This window comes from Watersipora subatra, chromosome 8 (assembly GCF_963576615.1).
Source record: "Watersipora subatra chromosome 8, tzWatSuba1.1, whole genome shotgun sequence".
Taxonomy (NCBI): Eukaryota; Metazoa; Bryozoa; class Gymnolaemata; order Cheilostomatida; family Watersiporidae; genus Watersipora; species Watersipora subatra.
Genome location: NC_088715.1, coordinates 1,092,463 through 1,118,853, shown reverse-complemented (window position 1 = coordinate 1,118,853; position 26,391 = coordinate 1,092,463). Strand labels below are relative to the sequence as shown.

At 36.8% G+C, this 26,391-nt stretch overlaps 1 protein-coding gene and 1 pseudogene across 1 annotated transcript in view; one reads left to right on the top strand and one right to left on the bottom strand.

Moving 5' to 3' along the window:
- Positions 1 to 26,391, bottom strand: part of LOC137401912 (nestin-like) — a 1,051,237-nt gene that overhangs the window by 8,760 nt on the left and 1,016,086 nt on the right. The window lies entirely within an intron of this gene.
- Positions 17,959 to 25,114, top strand: LOC137401811 (32 kDa beta-galactoside-binding lectin-like; annotated as a pseudogene).

Here is a 26,391-nt window from a genome sequence, read left to right as displayed (position 1 = left end):
AGATAAAAAATTCCATATAAACACATAAATTCTTTAATAAATAATACAGGTTTGATGCAGGACGAAACAAAAACATGTGATAGCACTTTTTTATATGTTTAGAAAACAAGCGAAACAGAGCTATAAACAAAGTATTAACAATAAATTACTAGTTATAGTTGATAGCTATAAAGTACATAAAATACTATTATTACTATGATAAGTACTATTATTACTTGTTACTATTGTCTTACTGAGAGTCTCACCATAGAGTTGAACTCCAGCCCTCTGTATCACACTCAAGGCCCACCTACTATCCTCTATTGTTGAACTCAAACTGACAGTTTTTAGCTATTGCCACACAAGAAGAGACCACCCAAGTTGAGCTATTTTAAAGCAGTGAATGGAAATGAAGAGAGCACTCAACCAATGTGACCAGCTGGCATTCACCAGATTGTCTGTCACATAATATAGCTTGTAAGAAAAATCTCATAGAGCTGCTATATTGCTGACCTGCACTTCTTCATTTTGTGACAAACACCACAGAAATTAGGTTATCTGACACTCCTTGATAAACTAGGCTAAAAAATTAGCAGTGAAACCTGCGAGCGATGACAGAATTTTTGGTAATCTATTTAGTAATATATTATAGTACAAATATATTCTTAGATAGCAATATTAATCTTGTGTGAACATCCACTCTCTTCCTTTGTGAAACGAACAATAGAAACACTGTATGCCTCGACAAAAGAGCGTTCCAACTGGTAAGAAATTTGAGACACGAGATGAATTCTGAGCCAATACATGGCTTGAGATATGAGACAAATTAGAGATACTAGCATACGAGACAGTTTCAATGCTTACGAGAACAGCATCACTCATTCTTTCTCCTCGGATAAAAATGATAAAGAAAGTTAGCTGTGAGTGAAAGTGATAAACTTGTTCCTTCTACTTCTACAAATTAATTCCTATTTATTAATTACATAAGGAAAATTGTCTTGAGATATAAGAATTGAAATGGGAGCTAAGTTCCAGAACTCATGAAGCTGGTATGTTGAGGTATGGCTCTATGTCTATTGATGAACCAGAAGATATTAAAAAAGGAGATAAAAATTAGTGAGGTATCATTATGTTAAGCATTAGTCAAAGCATATCTAGATGCTTTGACTAGCAATACATAAAAGTATGTTGATATCCTAAAATAACACTCTCCCTATAACAATTCTAATCTGATATACCGTAAAACCTCTGAACGCTACCTACATTTGAATACCACCTCTATTTGACTGTCACTTTGATTTTCTTTGACCTTTATGAACCCATAATATCAAGTGATCAGTAGAAAAAAGGCCAACATAATTCTATTGATAATTAATCGCTAACAACAATAAAAAAATTGTTATTAATGTAAACGATACGATTATGTTTAATAGTCATAATAGTGGTTTCGCTTTGCCCGTAATAGGGCTAAAATTATCATTCGCAAATTCTGACGAACCATTAAAAAAATACCATCCCTGCCTGTATTTGAATGCTGCCTCCAATTGACCCCCACTGTAAAAAAGGGTAGAAAAATAGAGCGCCATGGCGTTCAGTAAGAGGTTTTACGGTAATATATTTTTATACACAAAGTGAAAATTTAAAATTAAAACCAGGAAGATTCTTCAGAGCGAAAAATTCTAAAAAAGTCAAAACCTTTTTTACTCTTGTTTTCTATTGGACAAGACATGTACTAAGTCCTCTCTAACGTAAGTAATGGGATGCTGAAACTGGAGCCAAATACTAACCTATCTGGCACGACACTAGAACTGCCAGAATAAGCGAGTAACTGAGAAGGGAACGGCACACATTGTCACAGGAAGGCTACACAAGAAATACGGTAGCTATATGTAGTTGTGATGATCAGGGTACCTGATAAGCTGAGATAAGTGAGTCTTGTGGATGGTGAATAAGTAAACATCTCTTTAAAAATAAATATTAGCAATGACATGAAATCTCTGTAAATAGGTAATGCTTAAATGCTCTGATAATGAAATGCTTGTTGTAAAAGATTCATGGTTGATGAATGTGACAAATGCTCTTATTAGAGTTGCTAATTGTTCATTTACCAATCATTAGGGCGATATGTATATGGAGAGTGTAACTCCCAATTTACAGACATGTGCAGGTCTATGTGGTAGATAATCAAATATTCCTAATATATAATATATATTGTTACACCATTGTTCTATTCCATCTGCTGGTTAATGAGGCTAAACAATCAGATTATTTGAACATTGAAGAGTACATAACTCCCGAATGTAAAAAAAACGTATAATAGCAAAACCTTTTTGATGCCAGCTGCCATATTGGAGGTTGTACTCAACCAAAAGGATGGATTAGACTTGAACAATAAATATTTTATAGAAATACACTGTTACAGTGGCAGTCAGAGTAAATATAGTCATCAGTTCATGGTTGACTCTGATTTTAAAATATGGCTGGCAGCATCAAGCAGCAGCACTGATAATGTAAACATCAGGTGTAGATGTATGTAGATGCTTCAAATGAATGAAAAACTGATGATGAGTGAAGAATGAGACAACAAAACCACAACTACTAAATAATATAGAAATACTGTTTGACAAGTGTTTTGACATCGACCAAAACCTCCAGCTCAACTTGAGGTTTCAACAGAATCATTTTGATATTAAAGTTTGCATACAATTAATGAACATAGCTTGGCTGGTTGTGACTGCGTGTACACTGCAAATAGCTTGAGGAAAGATTTGGCTTATTGGAATGACGTCATTCCAATAAACAGGGAATAACAAAAGCACTGACTGAAATGGAAACTAGTGTTTGGGTGTTGTGAATGTGTTGGAAACTAACATCACTTACTTATTCATAACATATTCAGGAGTATATTAATGAGCTTATAATGGTAGAGCTAGCTGAAGGACTTGGATGAAATGTACCTGATCATAGTTCTGTAAGAGTGTATATCTATATCCGTATATATAAATCTCAATGTTTGTCGTCAGTCCAGTTATTGCGATTAAAAATTAGGAATAAAAAATCTGCCTCGCAGATGATTTGATCGCAGAACCTCTCTGTCGGCAGGCCAGCAATCTAATCGACTACACTATGATAGCAAGACTTTCAATGGCTGCTAGCATTTTTATTGCATCGGTTAAAATAATCAAGCTTGAAGCTCATGAGGTCATTAACTAAACAGTTGATTATAGTTACGCAAGACATAACTATTATTTAGCCGTCTGCAAACGCGGTCATTGTTTTAGTAAATATAAGTTTACTTTCGCTAGCTTACCAAGTATGTTACTCAAATTCATTACGTTGTTGTTTATCCCTCGTACAACTCTGCCAGGCATTTGGCTAAAATACATTAAAGTGGGAGTCGGTCTGTCCAATGATAGAGACCAGATTTTAGTGACAAAAATAGACTTCACAGAGGATTGGATCTTGGCACTTCCAGTTCTAGAGGCCACGAGCTTACCCATTAGATTATGCCTTCAACTGAGTACAGCAATCAATAACAGTGAAGATATTCATTACGTTAGTTATAATATGCATTACGACATTACATCTCATGCTGGGCTCTCAGCCTCACCAGATGAATGCACGGCGTAGCAGGAGTAACAAAAGCAACTTATAAACAGTTGTAGGCAGTATAGCGTGGGGATGGCATTTGTTGTTTGAAAAGGTGTTATTGACTATCATTGGAGTTGTCCCACCGATAGTGATAGTATCGAATTATCAATGAGCAGACAGAGTTCACCGATAGTTAACAATGATTTGGCAGCTGGTAAAACTATCGAATTATCGTCCATGAAAAGATCGAGGACTGCGGGAAGGAATAGGAAAAGGTGATCGAGTTATCAGAGCGTTCAATTTATCAGAACACTGTCACAAGTCCATGTATTTATTAGTCGATAAATGTACAAACTATATATAAATCAAACGCATAGATGGCTTGTTGCAAATTAAAAAGCTTCTAGTGTGAAGTTTAAAAAAAATTTCATCAGAAAGTATCGAGACTTTTCTATCACTTGAGATTGGTTTGTTGTTTGACGTCTTGTGATTGCCAGGACGTTTTCAGATGAAAAAACCAAACTTGATCGCTGTTGAAATGCTCAGAAAAAAAGACATATTTTTTTGACCGTTTTAACCAATGATATACAGCCCCCAGGAATGATATACAGGGGACTGTATATCACTGTTTTAACCAAGATCAAATTTGCTGATTTTCCTTTAAGTTTATTCAAAGGTTAGCTCACTTTTCTTAGCTTCTGGAGGGCCATTGCTAATCAGATGATTGGCAAAATTTGATTTTTGCAAACCTTAAGAAAAGTCGTTATCGAAAATATTTTGCAGATGATGGTAATAACGGCGTCTAAGAACTACTAAAAGTTGAGGTTTGACTCTATGGCTTGAAATAAAGTGATATTCTATAGCGATAACAACCGTCGTAGTGGCCGTTGGGCAAAAACTGTTTGAGTTAACCAAGTTGAGGTCGAGTTATCTAAAGCAATTTATCATTGCGTGGAAACAGACCAAACAGATCCGTTCGCGTTAATCACGTGTTCGAGCTATTCGAGGGCGATAACTATCGAGTTATATTATTTTTTATTATTCGAAAACGAGATATTTGTTTCGGATCTTTCGATAGGCTAAAAATAGGCAGCAAATTCATATCGAGAAAGACGACTATCGACATCGACTATCGAGCTATCGCGCAACCCTAGTATAGTGTAAAAGTAATGTGTTAGGTAATATAGTGTAGGCATTGCAATTGTAATGTAAGGGTAATGTAAAGGGCATTCACTTAGTATTATTTGAGTTTAATACGTTACACAAAGGCTACAGTTTAGACACCCAAAAAAGTTCTCACATGTCAGGCAATGTTTCAGCGTCATGATTTTCCTTTTGGCCATTTTTAAGGAAGACTAAGAACTGACCAAAGTATAGCCTATATGATTAGATCACACTTTCACAAAAAATATCAGGAGTAAAATGATCAATGGTGAGAGTGGAATGAAAAAGTGAAAGGTCTTGACAGTTTAGAATATTTGTAATCTTTCATTTATTTTTTATAACTTAAATGTTTGTTGGTTACAATTAGTCTGTTTCTGCTTACAGGTACAACATGTGTGACTATTAAAATTGGAACTCGGCCATCGAATTAAAGAACTTTGCATTATTCGCTCCTATTATGTCTCTAACATTATTGCAGAAGAGAAAGCACGAAAAACTGTTTTAAAATACCCAATATTTGTAGCTACGGTGGGTTCATGATGGCGGCGATAAACTGTTGGTTTTTGGGCTTTTAAGAGCTTGTAATCACATCTCGACATATTTTGTACCTACAACACAGCATAGTAAGAAGTGGTGAATCTTTTGATACCAAATAACTGTAATGTAAATTTCGTTGCAAGTATGCCTTTAACACTAACGCCTCAATCAGCTATTCAAGTTTTTGCATTAATTCAGTTTGATTAATCATCATCCCTTCTGTTTAGTTCACAAAAAACAATATAATAATTTCTTATACCTTATTATTGCCTCTAAACTAGTAAAACTAGATTTTAGCTATTAAATTAAGGCACTTTGCTCACATATCATTGCAGACGAAAAAGCACAAGGAAGCTGATATGAAAATACCCAGTATTTTTATAACAGGAGGCAGTGAGAAGAAAGAGAGAAAGGAATATTACAAAAACATCGCACCATCATATTGACGTTTCCAACTGTACACATATTTTGACAAGTGATAGCGGGCCTAAACTGAAGCCTACTGTAACCTGTAATATATCAAAATTTGACTTATAGCAGCTACTGTAAAATATTATGTTAAGAAATCTTAACCTCTCCACTGGGCTGGTTACAAACGCATGAATCATCAATGCCTTAATGATTGCAGTTGCCCAAACACATTTGCGCCCATATCACAGCAAGGTTAAATGGTTAAAATAATATGTTCATCGTGAACATATTTTTTCACTGCAGCCGCTACATCTATATATTAAATTTTGGTGTATGAAGATCTGCAATGGACTTACCTTTCTGCCAGACATCGATTTTTACAAGTTGTGTACTATTGGATGTTTTGAGTGCTAAACCTTCCTGTTTCTAGGTTATGTGATGTCTAATTTCTGTTGAGTGTAATCGAAGAGTAAATGAGATGTTGTGATGTTTGAACTACAGACTTCTCTGTTGCTTCTTACCACCACCATACACATTGCATGTATTGCTAGCGATATGAGCCTGTTTTTAATTTCTTTTTTCTCATGTACCACCTATGCTCATGAAACGATAGCCAATACTTGTGAAACTACCATATACATTTTCATATTATAAAAACTTGGAAGCACCAAGTAGCCTACTCGTGCAAACAGGTAAAACGTCTGCACTACTGCAAATATTTCAGACGTAGATATTTATGCAAAACGTAAGTTATTTAGTGGAACTAGGCTGGCTTTACTCTAAATGTTGTCTTCCTTGCTGATAATGTGCTACATATTTTTGTCCAAGACATCGGCTGTCATTCTTGGCGCGAGTTAACACTAATAAACTTTGAGTGAAACTGCAATTCTTCAAGTATACATTTATTGCGGATCTTAAAGCGGTGGAGAGCGTAACTATGGCCAGAGACAAATTAGGGTTGGAATTGCTTAAGAACAGACGGAAGTCGGCTCGAATGGTTTTACTTATAAAAATTCTCTCCAGCAGTGTGCATGAGTCTTTAATCAATAATTTTAACAATATACACAATGACACACACTCACATTATACCAGATCGGTATCCAATGACGTACCTAGGGCTGTTCCAGCCAGCAAAACATTTTATCATAACAGTTTTTTACCGAGAACTTCTCGCGACCTACGAGGAAATTTTTAACGCACTTTTTATAGTCATGATTTTACTTACTTCGAATATTACTTGACTTTTATTGAAAACATTTGAACTAGATCTAGATACGTACATGATGGCCCTTTTTTTCCTCGGGGATCGAGGTCTTAGGGTTCGATTGACCAAGACCAAGCCACTGAATCGCCAAACGCAATATAACTACAGTGAAGATATCAAAACAAGCTCTTAGTAAAAACAGCTCTTTTTAATTACCAATATATTATGTTCTCCCACACTTACGCGCTGGCCAAGTGGTGGAAAATCCAATTATAATGATGACGATAATAAGAGATCTGACCAACTTACGTTGACCCAATAGCAAAAAATACCGCAAATAGTATAAAACAGCAGGTAAAATACATTGTTGAACATTCATAATTGGTTACATAATTTATCAAACACATACATGTACAGTCTCACAGACAACACGTGTAGATTCTCCTTGAGACATATTTGGCTAGCGCGTAGCCAGAACGTGAAACGCAATAATAAAACATAATGCGCTCGCGGTGATATAACCTTAGTTCGATAGGTTAGCCTAACGCGACGTGTCATACCACCGCAAAATAAAATTTGCTACTTTGGAAACTTTTAGAAGAAACTTCCGTTATAATTGCTTGCAGCTGCGTTTAATTATAACATCAGCCGTCATTTATGAATCGTGAATGACAAGTTCCAAGCAGTTAGGTAATGAAATTTCCGATAGGTTTTGAGTCACATTATTCTATCAGTAGCATTGTCTACCGTATACCGGTAGGAGGGAGGTGACAGTTCTCTAGTGAGAGTTATGTTTATGTTCTGAAAAAGTACCCGAAGAAAATGGTCTATTATAATGATCAGCCAATACATGCGTACGTCCTGTATTATTTTTTCGAACGAGTTCTCAACAAATAAACTATTATAAGCGACTCCAATTGAGCTTTTTATGATAAATGCGCTGGCGGGCGCGTTGAAACCTCTAAATATTCGCCACGCGTTTTCCATTCCGAACCAACTATGAAGAACACTATCACAAGTTATGAGGGCAGGTAGTTAAAATGTACGGATATTTTTAACTGGCATCTATTTGTATAAATATAACTATACACAAGTTTAGGCTCGACTGTAAGTAAGCATAAGTTTAATTGTACGATGTCAGTCCAAACTAAATTGATTGGAATTGGAGAATCCCAAGTACCATAAAAAAGAAACATTGCTTCATCATTGTAAGCCTAATTAGTTGCTCTAGGTTTCGAATAATTTTGTTCTGAATACCACTTTTGGACAGTCTAAAAAAGAGCAGATTGCACAACCTAGTGAATAGAGTAAACCTAATAAAATAGTTTGTGGGGCTTGGCTAAGGATTTAAATTAACCGATTATTTTAACAGCTCTAGTTAAGGCAAGAATAATTTGTATTCATATTTTGTTATATTTAAAAAAAAATTTATATACTAGAGATTCCCCGTCATGCAGCCCACTACCAAAGTGATAATTGAAAAAGAAAGGGTACTGCCGGTTGAGAAATGCAATATTAGCAGTCGAATGGCACTGCAGTGCAATAGGAGAACTGCAATGGTAGCTGTAATGTACTGGGTGTTATTAGGTACAACAAACAACAATAATGAAAGGAAAAGGTTATGTTTATATCTCTCCCCTGCAATGGGAGAAATGCAATATTATAAGTAAAATGGCAAGCCGCTGTGTAATATTGTTATGACGGAAAGTGGGCGTCCTCAATTACTCGAGTTAACAAGAGGGAGTGAGGGGATTAACAACCCAAGCGAACTAGCCACACAATCCCGTATAACAATGATTATTAATTGCACTCGCTTAGAGCAAGAGTTTTATTCGTTTAATATCTTATTTCCTAAAACATTATTAATATTAGTTTTACTAACAGAGACACGTAAGTAAATGATTATTACATGTTTAAAGTTCTTATTAACAACTTAATAAAACGAAAGTACACAGATATCTGTAATACCTGTTTTGAAGAGAAAGCGCACGGCCAGCTGGGCACTCCTTCTTGGATGTCCACAGCCAGCCACGACAGAGCGTGGATTTGTTTGTTGGGTCAGTCAGTCAGTAGAAGGATCACGCACGTCTATCCACCAGGAATCCAGGAGAGAGAAGAGAGCACGCCACGTAGATAGTGGAATCAGATTCTTCTCAGCTCTGGCAAGTGTAGACGGGATCACTTCCGTTTATAGTCAAGGGAGGAGCGGTTGTCACGAAATTGTCTCACTAAAAGAGAACTTGGGCTATAGTTCATGACTCCAGACCTGCTGGTGCGAATCTATTGGCTAAGGAAAAATCGCGCCACCCTTAGGCTAATTCAAACGGCAATTGCGATGCAATGCGATATGCGCCTTTACCGCAGTACAGCGCAAGCCATGAGAATCAACCCGGCGCTGGGCGTCGGGAGTTATCCAAAGTAAGATGACAACTCCAAGTCTCAATAGGTAATTAAAAACTACCGAAACCAGATATAACAATATACACAGGCTGGGGGGAGGCTGTATATCATTGCTCATAGCAAGCAATAGCAAAAAGTTGTGATATTCATTTATATATCTATAAAATTACGCTGAATTCAAAAATCTAAACATATTTTAGCTGCTTGATCTCTATGGCTGCATGCCTACTTGATCTCTATGGCTGCATGCCTACTTCATCTCTATGGCTGCACGCCTACTTGATCTCTATGGCTGCATGCCTACTTGATCTCTATGGCTGCATGCCTACTTGATCTCGATGGTTGCATGCCTACTTGATCTCAATGTCTGCATGTCTACTTGATCTCTATGGCTGCATGCATACTTGATCTCTATGGCTGCACGCCTACTTGATCTCTATGGCTGCATGCCTACTTGATCTCTATGGCTGCATGCTTACTTGATCTCTATGGCTGCATGCCTACTTGTCCTCTGTGGCTGCATGCCTATTTGATTTCTACAAACTTGATCTCTCTTTAACTATAGAAATAGATGTATATCTATAAGAAAAGGTAGGCCTATTACTTAAATTTGCAGATATTAAAAACGGCTTAGCAGCACCGCAATATTGACCACAGCCGCAGTATCATCAACAAATAATAACAGTAACATATTGCACACCATCGGTCGCCATAGGCCTACTTTGATCTTGTAAATTCGAAAGGATATTCTTATAATTAAATCTTATAACAATCCGATAAAACCGAATAATTATTCTTTTCATTAAATATTGTAATAATCTTATAAGAATTGTTAGAACAATATCATCGTCATTTTCTTTACTTTCACTGCTTTGGACATCAATTGGAATACCGAAGTACTCATTATAAGTGTCCAAAATGTCATAGTCCGGTAGAATTGGCAAAAAAAACGATTATTTTTCAGTACTTCTACGTTGATTACAGAAACCTTCGGCAATTGGACAATGCCATAGACTGGTGAAATTTGCACGCCTTTTTTTCTGAAATGCGCACGACTTCGTGGTTCTACTCTTTGTTGCACGGCCTTATCAGCGTTTCATTGGCTGGTCTTAATTTTGAGTAAAAAACGCTCGTCAACTTTTTATCGCGAGTTTAAGCCAAATTAATCTGTCTATTTATGTATAATCCGATCAGATGGGTTAGTTTTAGGATATTGCAGAAACTGTTCGAAGACTTGGTAACATATTTAAATATGTTTACACGTGTTTTGTATCATTATTAATTATTATACTTGAGCGACCTTACACAAAAATGGTTAACATTTTTGATGTTATTATGATACAAGGGTTTGAGAACGGCCGTGGACGGATAATTTTTCGGGAGTTGTGTGCGCATATGCATTTACCATTGAGCTCCCAAACATTCGCTTCGCTCGTGTTTGGTTGTGGGATAATTGACAAAATTTAATGGTGGAGAAAAAAATAAATATATTGTATTCATTGAAATTTTTATTATTTTTTTCATAAGACAAACAAGACAAAACAGGACACTAAATGTCAAAACAAGTGAATTACCTACACCAAAATACTTTTACAAGAAATATGTCCTACAGCGGGTTATAGTAAAACACTAATTGTTGGGAAGAAACTTTGGGGATAAGTGAATCAAAGGCTATGTTATCATTTTATTATTATTATCAGTTATTATTATGTTACAAGTACAGCTTTAGCCTGTGGTCTGTTACAATGACATCAGGTAAAAGCGGGATTCCAAGCTGTTGTGACTAAAGATGAACACTTGAAGCTAAAGAACAACTGGATCCAAGTGATAGAGTTTACTAATGATATGAGGTCATTGTAATAATTTGAACCAGTTGTATGAGGCTTTACAGTGAAGCTAGCCAATAGCAAAGAGTGGTTCATAGCTGTAACTGCTATTAGGAGGTCTTAAAATATTTCCAAGACTTTGTAATGAGGTAGCCGACCTTCAGGAGAGTTTTCATTCAGTAGTATTTTTACACTGTGGTCACACTATACACTCTATACTCTAGCTGCAGTTGTCTTGCCTTTTCCTATCTGTTAACTGTCTTTCCTATGATAGGGCTAAGTTTTCTATAAATAAACAGTCGAGGAAGAAAGTGTGGGAGAGAGAGAGAGAGTGTGTGGGAGAGACAGAGAGATGAAGAGAGAAAGAGAGAGAGAGTGTGGGAGAGACAGAGAGATGAAGAGAGAGAGAGAGTTTGGGAGAGAGATGAAGAGAGAGAGAGAGGGTACGGGAGAGAGGAAATGAGAGAAGGACGGAAAGGTAGAGAGAAACGGGGAACAGAGAGTAGAAAGGAGAGGAAGGGAAAGAGGGAGAGAGAACGAGTGGGAGCGAAAGCGAGAGAGTACGCGGGATAGAGGGAGCGGGAAGGAGATGGAGAGAGAGAGAGAGCCGGAGAGAAAGAGGGAGCGGGAGAGGGGGAGTGGAAGGAAAAGAGAGCGAGAGAGAAAGAGGCGGAGAGGAGGGGGAAGGAAAGAGAGATGAATAAAGAATAGTCGAAACAATAATCAAAGAATTAAGATTGGGTTATGGCTAAAATTGAACATACAGACGGACAACAGCCAGTATTTTTATAGATAAGGTAAATATGAACTGTATATATTGGTAGAGAGCTAAATATCAGACACGGGTGCTTAGTCAAATAGTATGTATATGTGTGCTGTTCATATGTACAGATAAGTTGTTCATTATATGTATAGTATGCTGCTCGTATGTACAGATATCCTGTCCAGATGTACATATATCCTGTCCATATGTACAAATATGCTGTTCATATTTGCGGATATGATGTTCATATGTGTGAATTGTCTTTTCATAGGTATGGATTTTGTTTTCCTATGTTTAGATATGGACTGTAAGCTGTGAAAGATGAGATACAGAGGTGTTAGAAATAGCTAAACAGCCAGTAAACGTAAGCATTGCAAAGACCAAGATTCAGCAGTTGCTATGGTGACTCTATAATACTGATCATGTTTGTTGATGACTTTGCATAGAGTTTGTATCATACACTTTTGTAAGCGGATGTTTACGCTTTTCATCGTCAACATACTCATCTGAACAGACGTGGTTCATGATATTTGTAGACAAGTCAAGCTGATAATCTGCCCCAAAGCGTTTCCCAAGCTATTCTTACTAGCCTTTTCTCCAACCATTACCTTAATGCCTAGTACAGTGTCTGCTCCAATCAGAAGTGACGTCTGTAGCTATTTATTCCTTGGATGTCTGATGGCTTACAGCTATCTCAAGAAGGTAAACATTGAAGAGACTTATTCTGCCTGGTCTCCGTGTTGGGGTAGAGTAGGTTGAGGTTTGCTGCATTGTTAGCTGCCTGAAGTTGAGGATACTGTTAGCTAGACAGATGTAGTGAAATCCTTAATACAGTCAAACATCTACATACAAATTTTCGGGCATACAGCAAAAGGATTTAAGCAAATATTTTCTCTTGACATACAAACTTACGAACTAGTTTAACATACGCTGCCGGATGTTTTTTTTTAACCAATACATCTTCGTGAAGTAAAAGTAAATGTAAAAGTATAAAATTCTAGATGATAGAATAACAAAAAGTAATTAAATTTAGGATTTTTGTAAGTTAGAATAAGTTATGCTTCATATTCTTACTACTGAGTCTGAGATGCATAGACTTCAGATAAAGGTAGAGTTATTTGTTTCTTGACCATTTTTAAAAACTGCAAACATTTTAATAGTGTACCACCTTTGTCAACATCTTCACCGGAGTCGGTTACATTTCCATAATAGGCAGACTACATGTGAATGCAGAATCAGCAGATAACCTTGACCTTAATTAACTAGTATATTACTCTAAGTTAGTTATAGGTTTAGCCTCTGATATTAATACGAGTACTGCTGATAGCTACTCCAACATCCTATGCATCTACTTCTTGCCTGCCCATAAAACTATTCTTAAAAATTGTAAGCGGGTTCACACCAATTAGTTTTGCTCATGCAAAAACTCAAGGGTTGTCTTCACTTTAGCACGCCCATCAAGGTTCTCATGATGTTCTGTACTGAGCCCTGCACTTTACATCCAACTAAATGCTATTTTTAGGCTAACTGCGACATTGATGTGTAAATCTGTGAATTAATTGCCCTGCTTTGCTAACTACGATGTCTTCAATGATAGAAGATGACAGTTGGCATGATGCGTGTGATTTCTTTGAAACAGAATCTATAGAGGAAGATATGGTTGTTCTATACATTATGCCTAGTTACTTTTTCACTGGGTTTGTACAACTTATTGACATAGAACTGCAATGATAGTCAAAGGATATCATTGGACTGTTGTCTGTCTTGATAAGATTGTATGAACAACAGATGTAAAGGTACCTCCGGTATCACCTTGTGACAAAAATGATCTGAAATGACACGTCTATGGGGTTTAAAAACAGCATTAATAAAAAGTTATCGACCATTGCTTAAAATTTCAATAAAATATTAATGTAGTATTTTTGTGCGAAACAGAAGTTTTAACAAGCAAATGTTTTCATTATATCATATAAATATCTAGTCAAATACATTCTTATACAGTCATACTTCGACTTATGAGCTTAATGCGTTCCGAGACTGAGCTCGTATGTCAATTTACTCGCATATTGGTGCAATTTATTTATATATAAAACAATTAAATATATATTAATTGGTTTCTATACTCTAAAAATGCAAATAAAACACTCTAAACAAGATAATGTAACAGAAAAAAAACATGTTGTTTATTGTCCTAACTTACCACATGCTTTCAAAAAGCAACAAATAAAAAAACAATGCAAGGAAATAAGATTAATTAAAATGTAAAATTAAATACATACAGTTGCTGCTAACGCTAGCATTTGCCAGGGAGGGAGATATAAGTGTTATTCTTCATTACAACAGTTGAATTTGATAAATTTGGGTTTTATTAAAGTCTTAAAAAACAAACTTAAAAGCAAACCTAAAAGCAAACTTTCGTTTTTCGTAATTAAAATTTCTTCGGCATTCATAGTTGGAAGTTTCTCGCTGGTTCGCTAATTTTTCCTTTGTTTCTTTCACGACTAGCCGGCCGTTTTAAGAAAAACCTATCTAAGGACGTTTGCCTTTGTCGCCCTTTCAACATGTTGCGATTAGGACGAACACTGGTGTCATCACAAAGGGTTAATGCACGCCCAACTAACAATTTTACGTTCCCAGAACGTTCCAGGGATGTTCAAAAAAGTCCCAGAAACGTTTCATCGTAACATTGTCACAAGATTATTTGTAGACACATTTTCAACGTTCCAGAAACGTTGTGGGAAATACATTGCTGGAACATAACTATCACAACGTTCCAGCAATGTTGTGGGAAATGCATTGCTGGAACGTATTTCCCACACCATCCCAGCAACGTTGCGGGAAATACATTGCTGGAATGTTTGCAAATGATCTCGCATAACATTCCCACAATATTAGGAGAACATTGCGTAATATTCCACGAACATTTTTTCCATAATATTGGCTCAAGGCTATTAGCAAACATCCCAGGAAGGTTACGCCTAGAACATTGATGGGACATTAATGCGTAGGGATTTTTCATCTTTATTATACAATATTCCTAGCTACCGCACATTGCTTTCCTTGTCGCGGTAATCTCGTTGTGCTGAAACGAAATATAAAGGCAGAAAAGTTGTTGACACATGGTTGGGCATTGGGTTCGAACCCACAAAAGTAATGATTTTATACTCATTAGCTAGTCAGACGTAGCTTTAATCTACTGTAAAATAGACTAGCACATAACACTTGAAACCAACCCAAAAAGTGTTCAGTTGAGATGCACTCACACTGTCGCGACATGGTATGACACTTTACTGCACCCAGAAAGCTTAATGGACCCTAGTCATTTTCGCGATACGTCTAATGAAGTGCGAAAATTGATATTTGTAGTGACTTTTCAATTCATTTACATAAATCATTAAAAGGTATCATTATTGTTTTTCATTATTTTGTTTGTTTCTATATCTGTGATAAAAAATCTATAAAATCTTTAATTTGCATCATTTTAAATAATTTTTTGTTATGAAAGGGTGACAACTTCCAAAAATTAAATCATGCGTTTTTGTACCATTTTAGCTAGAAAGTTAGTGGAAAAGGTTTGCTAACGTTATTATAATGTTGTTACAAAACATTGTTATTGAATGTCCCAGCAATGTTACAGGATTGCTACTTTGAAATTTTTGGGTGTAAACATTCACATAATATTGTTTTCTAATATATTCGGAATAGTATGGAGTTTAACCATTATGTAACATTGAGCAGATGATCTGGTGCAAAATTCCCACGACACGGGGAGAATATGTTACAGAATATTCCACAAGCTTGCCTTCCGTGATGTTGCCTCAACGATATTAGCTAACATCCCAGGAATGTTTTCGTCCAGAACATTAGTTTGGTGTAACTGTGTAGACAATTTCTAACATTTTGATGTTTCACAGAATGATCCTCTAATGAATTGCGTACAACCTTACTATAATGTATCGAGCATAACCGTCGACAATATTTTTTCCTTTAGCTATACAACATTCCACCAACATTACATCTCCAAAGCAACTTAAATATATGAATTTTAGCACTCAAACATTCAAAAGTAACATTCCTGAAACATTGCTGGGACAATTATTTGAATGTAAATATGATGTCACTCCATAATATTCCAGTTACATTTCAAGCCAATGTTGCATGAATGTTTGCACTCGAACATTCCAGAGTAACGTTCCTGGGACATTCCTGAAACATTCATTAATAATGTTCGCTAACGACGTTATGATAACGTTAGCAAAGTATATTCCTGTAACATTCTGCTGAACGTTATGATAATATTTTTGCACAACATTCTATGCAACGTTCCTGCGACATTGTTGGAACATAATTCTACAATGATCATCCAATAACGTTTGTAGAACGTTATGACAATGTTTGTTTGGAACGCTATTTCTGCGTAACGTTACGGAACATCCCAAGAATGTCTTTGTTAGTTGGGCGACCACTAGCCAACTTGTCCGAAAGTCTATTTTCATAATTTTTATAGATAGCACCGGTCATTTCACATAGGCCTTGTCGCCTATTCACCACCGGCCTTTTCGCCTTTATTGAAACATTGTTTCAGTTACGCTGTCACCGGCCAAGTGTTTATCTTTTATCATGTGCCTGAGCAGTCTCTCCATCAACGGTCGTGAAGATCGCTGCTTCGTTTAGAAACTATGGTTCCTTTTGCAAACTAAATGCCCTGAATGCCCTTCGGTTTGATAATTGTAGATGTATTTCTGTCATATTGCTGAGCTAGACCAATCACGCATACACATTTCGCATATTTTACAAGAATTTTCCGTTTAATATCAATTGTTATCATTTGCTTTTTCTTTCCATTATCGTTCATTTTACTGGCAAACTTTCGGTCTACGCACCGTAGTTTTAATTCACATAATTCTGCACTGAAACTTGCGCACAGAAAACACGGTAAAAAAGTATAACCTGAGTAGTTGAAAAATACAGAGTGATGCTGTTCTCATAAAACACCTCTGGCATACTTTGCAACTGACTCACGTGCTCGTATCTACAACATTGCTCGTATGTTAGTGCTAAAACTTGCTTAAAAGCTGGCTCGTATCTCAAGTTTCTCCTACGTTAGAGCACTCATAAGTTGAAGTATTACTGTATCTTCAATGCTTTGTTTGTGTATTTAGCACAATGTGAAAAGGCAAGAAGTCACTAATGCTGAATGTTGTTATAATTGTAGGTGTAGAACTGGGGTTTGATGCTCAATATTCAGCAGAAGTCTGGTATGCTGCAAGAGAGTACATACATGTTTAGTATGATATGCTATGGAGACAGAGAACCTACCGTATGACACATATCGTATATCTATCATGAGTTCTACGGTCTGTCTATCACTAGTTCTACTGTATATCTATCGCTAGTTCTACTGTATATCGATCACTAGTACTACTGTATACCTACCACTAGTACTACTGTATATCTATCACCAGTTTAACTATGTATCCATCACTAGTTTTACAGTATATCCATCACTAGTTCTACAGTATATATATTACTAGTACTAATGTATATATATATCACTAGTTCTACAGTATATCCATCACTAGTTGTACTGTATATCTATCACTAGTTCTACTGTACATCTATCACCAGTTCTACTGTATATCTATCACTAGTTCTACTGTATATCTATCACTAGTACTACTGTATATCTATCACTAGTTCTACTGTACATCTATCACTAGTTCTACTGTATATCTATCACTAGTTCTACTGTATATCTATCACTAGTTCTACTGTATATCTGTTACTAGTTCTACTGTATATCTATCACTAGTACTACTATACATATATTACTAGTTGTACGGTATATCTACTCCATGATTGTTCTTTAGCATATGTTTCCCTAGCTCATCCCCGTTTTTTTCCTGATTTTACTGTCAACATATACCTAAGTCAGCTGTATGATTTTCTCATTCAAAACTGCATCAAGTGCTCCTCTGTTTAATTAGTAAGGGTCATGTTTGTCTGCTGCTACTATGACATTGTATCGGAGTTGTCTAACTATGGCTTTCCGCATTTAGTAACAGTCCATGTTTTTACTAGATATGGAGTCAACGAAAAGAAAAGAGCCACCTTCCAACTTGGATAACGAGCGAATACCAGCAGCTCCCAACTCAAACATGGTCAGAGGTGATAGAAAGACCGCAAGAAGGAGTCATGCTCTGTCTAACAGATTCGCAATACCTTCAGATAAAATGTTTGCAAATGGTCACAATAAAAGGCCAACGAGTTGCCGTAAGTGTCTCGTAACTAATCAGGCCTGACCATGTTCTATAAGTTGAGGTAAGTGTAAGATATGTAATCAAATTTAGCTGAATCGGAGAGGTTGAGGTAACTGTCTTGTAGGTAATCAAGCATAACTGTGTCCAACAAGTTAGTGTAAAGTTAATGTTTGTAACCAAACTTGACTGTATCGAGAAAGTATAATGAAACCTGTGACTAGCTACAATCATAAGTGTATCATTAGGTTATGTTTATAGCTAAATTCACTAGGACTGTACCTAGTCACCTTTCTTACTAGCTATTGATCTGATGTACAAGTATAGAAAATAGTTTCTAATATTCATTGTGTTCAGTAACAAACCAACTAACCTACCTGTAGCCCTGAACCTTTTAGTTACTGATAAAACCAAAACAATTGAGCGATCCAAGGTCAAAATCTTAATAAAAATACAAAAAAATCGATGCAAAAGGTGATGGCCTAAAACATAGTCTCTGGGAAGTATAGATTTGCAGACTTACCTGCAGATGTGGTTTATAATAAATAAGGCTGTAGGTACTTGTTCTGATATATTTTACCAAAAACCGTAGTTGGTCATCATATTTTGTAACGCTGCACTCTATGAAAAGGTACAGAATAGTTTTCTGTATAAATGCAGATCAACACACTACTGTGGGCTGGTCATCAAGTCTACTGTATCTCGGTTCCAGTCTTTCAGCTCATGTACATGTACATATATGCAGTCCTGACGTACATCTATATATCCTCTAACGATATAATTATTGCTCAATCTACTGTCTATCTCAATCTGAACTGTATATATGTATGTCCCCATCGTAACTGTACACTTACCACCGATTAACATCTCCAGGTCAATTTTATACCATCTCTAGTTTTAGGTGTTTATAGATCTTCATTTTAACAGTTCATCTAATTCTAGAGACAATAATATAATGATCACTGGTTTCTATGGTTATCACTATCTCTCCAGCATACCTAGGGATAGTTCTCTCTATGTATCTATAGCTTAGTGTCTAGTAGTAGTGTGGAGTAAAGTAAAGAAGGGCGCAGCAGACAGGTATAACGCATGACTCACTCTATATATGCAAGTTGTCAGTGTCTACTGTCATTTTAGCTGCGTATAGCTTGGGTCTGAAGCTCATTTGCGAGCAGTACTACTTGCGTCTCTAACTACAGGCTGCTGTGTTGATTAACTGGCACACATGTCCAAGGTGTAAAACGTGATTACTGTTGATTCCTAGTTGCTCCTAATAGCATTGACTTTTCCTGAAAAGCGATTACTTCACTAAATGTGGAGCCAGACCAGCATCCAATAAGATATTTTATATATTTAGACAAGCCATGGACTAGTGCATATCTACTAGCTGTTGCATGTCATCTATCCAAATCAGTAGTTTGATTGTGTAGGAAAGTTGTATGACGCTAGCCGAGTCTAAAGGTGTTTTAGATGGTAGTATAGGCCTTATCTTATCCTCTCATTTAGCCCATGGCCTGATGTGTTCTGTTAAGTATGATAATGAGGGTTTATAGTTGACCCATCGTACCTGATGTAAGCCTGAGTATTTTGCAATATCAATGTGACCAATGACTGCGTAGGCAGTAGGCAAACAAGGGTGCCTCCTAAAATTACTCATAGATTCATTGACTATACAAGTAGCAAAAATTAGGTCACTTACTTGAGTGCTTGTAAAAAGGACTGGTGATCAATTGAACTTGGTGAGGTCAGTTTAGCTGTCAAGCTCAAGTCACCAGTTGGCCAGTAGTTCTATGTTTATGTTCATGGTGGGTAGTGGCATGCCAGCACCAAGTCTTTTCTGATTTTCTAAAATTTCAAAGCATTTGTAGCAGGTGTCTTATGATCATGTTAAGTTTTACCTCAACCTCCAGACGGAGGAGGGAGATGGCGTGAGCGCAATCGCTTTCCACTACAATCCTCGCCAGTGTCAGGATGAGGTGGTAAGGAACTCCTTGGTTGACAGTGAATGGGGAGGAGAGAAAGATGGGCCCGACTTCCCATTTCCCTCTAAGGCTAGCTTTGAGATTCGAATAATCTGTACAGCGTGGAACTATGTGGTGAGCAATCACTAGCTACACATGCTTTAGTTGGGTTTGCATAGCTTTAAACCTCATCCCCAGACTTCCTGCTTTTGTAGATAAAGCATAATGCATTGAAGGCCTATTAATCCTTTCCACTATACTATTGCATGTTGTCATTTAGTAGCCAGTGAATCACTGTCTTTATGATGTTGATTTGGAGTTGTGCACACGTTGAGTTGCCATGCAATAAGTGATTCAATGGAGATTAGGGATGTGGATGATTTGCCAAAGAGATAAGGATTTCTACGCAATAGCGGTGCAATCGGAACTGCTTAAATCAAAATAAGAATGACTGAAATTTGGAAAACAATTAAAATAGAATAGCTCGCACAGCATTTTTTGACGCATCATCCGCAAGTTCTGTTTTCATCTTTCGGAAGCATGATGGATTCGATTCAAATTTCTGCGTAATAAAACTATCTTGACTTGCAGATTTTCACTGTTGTTATCTTGTGAATGACTCAAAATTGTTGACTGATTGCATCGTTGAATCAGTGATGGTCAGCTCATAGGGATATTTCACTTAAACTTCGATTTACTGTCCCTTTTAGGTCTATGTTAATGGAGCCCACTTCTGCAATTACGACCATAGAGTGGACATCCCTTCCGTCTTTCACATCTACATAGATTGTGATGCTAAATTAACCGATGTCGAATTCACAGCATACTTTGTAAGTATCTACTAGTATTGACAGTCTGTGAGCCTTGGAGGAACTAAGGCTACAATTTTCCTGAAGCTTCAACTACTGATGTAAACAGTTACTTGCACTATCATACTCATTCAGTACTGTGTGACTGACTTGATGAGAATAGAATGTCTGAACTACAGGGAGTTTTCTGTTCGCTTTCTAGGGAGCTCGTTACAACAGCATCATCCCACAAGAGCTGATTCCTGGCAGCTGGGTTAATGTGACTGTTGCTGTTTATGACAACCCTCAAAGTTGAGCTGCAGCAGTTTCAACATGACCATAAATTCAGGACAACCTATGCGTTTGCAGCTTTTTTGCTTTTTGAGACAAATAGTTAATGACAATTCTTACGCGTCAGTGTAGTTGGATAAATACGACTGACAGTTGTGACAACCTTCACAGGTGAAACGTAGTTAAATTAATGCGAACAACAAAAATATCTATGGAGTTCAATACTTACAACTTGTCATGTATTTCAGTAAACAAAGTAACCTTTAAATCATAAGAAGTGCATTAAAAGTATGGTGCCATTTTATAGGCAAGATGTGAAAATCATCTTTCAAGGCCTACTCAAAATACTACAGAAACCTACCAAGTATTTCCAAGTAGTTAAATGAACATCGAGGGTGTGACCGACTATGTCAAATAAATGAAAAGACATAACTTTAGTTGTTACTGAAAGTAACTTCATAGCGAAAATTACACGGGATGACACCAACGAATTCTGAGAGAAAATTGGTGCAGTTTCATTCCCTTAATAGTCTGCAGTCCACATAATCACTGTGTTTCCTTGCTTCAAATGTGTTTGTAGTTGCCCGCTGCCGCCGAACTCACACTCGACTGTTTCAATGTTTTGGAGTCTCACTAAATATCTTTCCGAGATCCGTGATGTATACCTCAAAGTGAAACTTGTAAAAGTAGACTCACTTTCAGGTCTTCATGTCACTTTCCAATTCTTGCGTAATTAACTAGTTGTGCTAGAAAATATAATTATTTCATCAACCTCGTACAAACAACCCATCCTTGACATGTAAATGTTATGTAAAGGTAAAAACGCAAGCAAAATCAGTAGTTAGAAGAGAAGCAGTATAATGTTTTTATAGCAGTGATCCATATGCTTGAACTAAACACTTTTCGTCTATAATAAGGAGAGCTTAACCAAGTGTTATCCATTTGGATTCATTATCGGTGAGCATTTTTATGAGCAAGGTAAAATGAAATTAAATGCATTTGGATTTTACTGCTTCTATGAATCGAAGTGGAAGCAACTCCAAACCAATTTGAAGCATGGAAACCCAGAGTATATGTGACTAGCCCATTATTTCAACATATTCCTTGAATGTTTGTTGCAACTAGGTGATATCCATACCCAATGCAAATGAAGAGTAGCCAAGGTGGGTAATATCCCTCTCACATATAGTAGTCAGTCGTACGTCCTCTATAAGCCTGAGTCTGTCTTCTATTGACCCATTTAACATATTAAACTTGTAACATGTGACCAGCTCACAGGCTGACATCCTATCAATGATCAGGCTGTAAGAAACAAATATTGAGTCTTCTAGTATGAATGTTTGTTTAGATTGTCTGTTAATATTTAAGGTTTGATATCAACTTGGTGTGACGCTTCTGATGAGGAAAGACAACTCCATCTCAACCCACATTTCTATGAAAGGGAGACGGTTAGGAATTCAAGACTGGGTGGTGAGTACGGGAATGAGGAGAGAGAAGGTGGCTTCCCATTTGAGGCTGGAAAAGTTTACAAGATCAGCATTCAGGTGCAAGATGACTATTACTCGGTAAGCTGGGCTTTATTGATATTTGTAGCAGCTACTGTGTTGCTGCAGACAGGGGACATGCTTGTCATGTACAACATTTCTAGTTAAGCTAGAATTGTATAAACATATGTATAGCTACATAGGCTTGCATCTAGCCATGACAGAATACATGTACAGTATATTATAGTCATCCGTTTAAAGTTCTGACACTTTTTCTATTTTGAGCTTTCCACCTGGTAGCATTCAGTGACGTCTGTAATGCATGCAGATGACTTGTATTGTACAGTACCGAGCTTCTTGACAGCTGTCGCTGGTGTTTGCTAATGATGACTCAAATGTCAGGTCATTGACAGTTGTTGCAGGTATACATGACTAGTGAGTCACGTGTTTGATATATTGACAACTGTTGCAGGTGTACGTGAATGGTGAGCCATATGTGACATACCATCATCGATGTGATGCTCAGGAGGCTCATCATCTAACAGTCAATGGAGATGTGACTGTATTGGAAGTTAGATTTCTTGGCTCTTTGGTCAGTGCTGACTATATCGTCTCTATCCATAAAACCATCAGTAACCCTTTTTGTCTTTGTTTTGATTTGGAAGTTTACTCATATTAACTGAAGTATGGATGCGGTGTAATAACCTGCTGTAGGTAGACAGCTCCTATCGCAAACTGCCAGGTCTTAAGCCGGGAGACATTGTTACAGTCATAAGCTCCAGCAATGATGACCAAGAAACATAAACATACATGTTAAACAGCGGCAGGTTTCCGACTTTGTAATGAAAAAAGTTTGAACATGCGCAAAATTTTAACAAAACTTGTCAAAGTACCGTGAGTAATGAAACAGCATGATAATCAATAGTTTCTGTTTGATTATTTATTAAAGGCACAACTAAAAGACCAGAAATGTTTGTTGTGTATTTCTCGGGTGTATGTAATCTAGGATATAAGTACTGCACAAGAGAAAAACAAGTGATTTGTTTTATTTTCAGAATTGGTGTGTTTATTGTTCCTATAGCTCATTCATCATCATTCTTCATTATTCTCTCTATCCCAGGTAAAGTTTTCAATTGAGGAATATCCTGGAAATTGTGTTTACTATTGCATTTTGGTCATTTGGAGTTTACAGCAAAAGGACTGTTTTTAGACGGGAATGTGCACCAACAAGATTCTAAATAATGTGGTGTTAAAGTTGCCTCATTTTGTGTCATTACTTTGCTGAGACGATAACTCTAAATGAATCAGATAATGAATCAAACTTGAGCACTGTTTTGGTGTATGTATATGATATATGTATATGTATATGGTGTATGTATATATGATATTCAATAACAATTGTAATAATCATAAGTGAACCAGTAGAAGGTGCTATGAGTGTGGCTGTTCATGTTTGGAAGACTAAAAGTACATTTTATTTAAGATGCTATCAAATACTTGCCTATGTCACAATTCTGTCATAGGCATGAATCTGCCAAGACTTTGCTTAAAGTATATTCTTGGCACAAAATGCCACAAAATGCACTTTCTGCAAAGGCATTTAAAGGATCTTGTGTAACTATGTGAAATTTACATAAACATATTTTGGATCACCTATAGGCGCCAACAAGTGTCTAGCGATATGAACATCTAGCATTAGGCAGGTCTCTACATGTGCTTACCGGTGCCTACAAGAATCTAAGCCTTGTAGAGGGTGGCAGATAACTAAACAGGTGTTTGAGACCAGCTGTTTGGTTAAAGCTTCATTCGTAACTTTTGCAGAATTTGCATCAACCTTCAAGGTAAAACTCCAGACGGTTCGTCATCAAGTTCTGATGAGGATGAGAAACACACAGATATTCCTTTGCACTTTTATCCAAGATTGGACCAAGGTAAGTGCTGTCTTACATAGAAAGGTTTTATCACTTTGTATATGGGTGACCTGATACACAGAGTTCTCTCACCATTAGGAGGTGTGGCATGATATACAGGGTTCTATCACCATTAGGAGGCGTGGCATGGGATACAGGGTCCAATCACCATTAGGTGGTGTGGCCAGATATACAGAGTTCTATCACCATTAGGAGGTGAGGCCTGATATGCAGGGGCCAATCGGCATCAGGAGTTGTGGCATGATATACAGGGTTCTAACACCATCAGTAAGCATTGCCTGATATACAGGATTCTGTAACCTTTAGGAGATGTGGCCTGATAAACAAGGTTCTACCACCTTTAGGAGGCACAGCCTGCTTCATGATGGTTTCTTAATAATATTATAGCAAAGTTTGCTGCATGTGAAATTGTACTCAACACTCTGAAGAATGGAGATTTGGGTGACGAGGAGATTTTTCCCCTCCCAGAGGCTTTTTACCCTGGCAGACAGTTATACGTTCAGTTTAGTGTGGGGGATGATGGTTAAGAGGTGAGAGTAGATTCAAGTTTTAATATGTGAATTGGTGGTTTGATAGTGTCCTAAATGTATGTATAAAGACATAATTGGTTATACCCGCTGCCATAGCCTTAGAAACATAAATATCTACCTTAAATCATGTTACAGATATGCATCAACGGGAGTACTTGGCCAACTATGAACACAATAAAATCTAAGAAAGTTTGATTCATCAACCTAGCATGCACAGCATTCTTCAGCTCAGTCAAACATGTTCAAGGGGCCTACTATGTCAGCAATAACAGCTTCTTCTTCAGGTAACTTAAGGATTTGTCTGCTCTTGCAACAGACATTTCGTTTTCCATTTTACCTGCTGTATAACAATTACGTAGATTGAATATTGATAACACAGCTTGACTAGTTCTGTTCTAAGGTATATGTATGTATGTTATGTGATCCTTTTTAATGTAAGATAATGAACTACCTCTCAAAATTTAGGCATTTCTTTCTAAAGATTCGTTAGTTGTTACACAGTTTTCACACAGTTTTGAAACAATCCACAAAGCTGACAGAGGGTAATAGCTTGAAGCTTGTTTAGTATACAGTGAAATGAGTTCTTGTACTGGTGACCTCACTCTAATTTATTAACGCTGTCGTTTCTCTGACATAGAAAAATCTAGTTGTAGAAGGTCTAGGTCAATGTAAAGACCACCCAATCATGTTCTCTTGTCTCTGGCAGAACTCAAAATTTACCTTTTCATCATTGTCAGCAATTGAAAGTTTTTTGTTGAAACTAAGGCACCTATAGAGTACCTGCAACCATTGTTAGTCTAAATATAACATGTTTAACTCATCTAACTAACAGTCGATATAGACTACCATAACAATAAGGAATTGACAGAATATAGTACTTAGAAGTTGCTGGCAACAGTTATCTAAATTTTAGTAATTCCAAGACAGCTAAAAACATAGCAACCTTGTGGATACCAAAATATGACCACAGGCTCACCCATTAACTAGAAATTCACCAGTATGTGAGATCAGAATGTTTTTTGCAGTCATCCCACTTTTAATCCATTATCCTAAATAACCGTGGAAGGCTATCCAAAATATTGATTGAATAAAACCCTCGTCACTTTTTGTATCATAGTTTCAGTTCATCTTGTCAGTTTCATTTTGTCTTCCCAGTTTTAATTTGCTGTTTCAGTTTACAGTTTCAGCGTTCTGTTCTGAGTTTACTGTTTGAGTGCGCTGTGCGTGGTTCAGCTTGTCTTGCCGGTTTAAATGTGCTGCTTCTTGAGATGTAT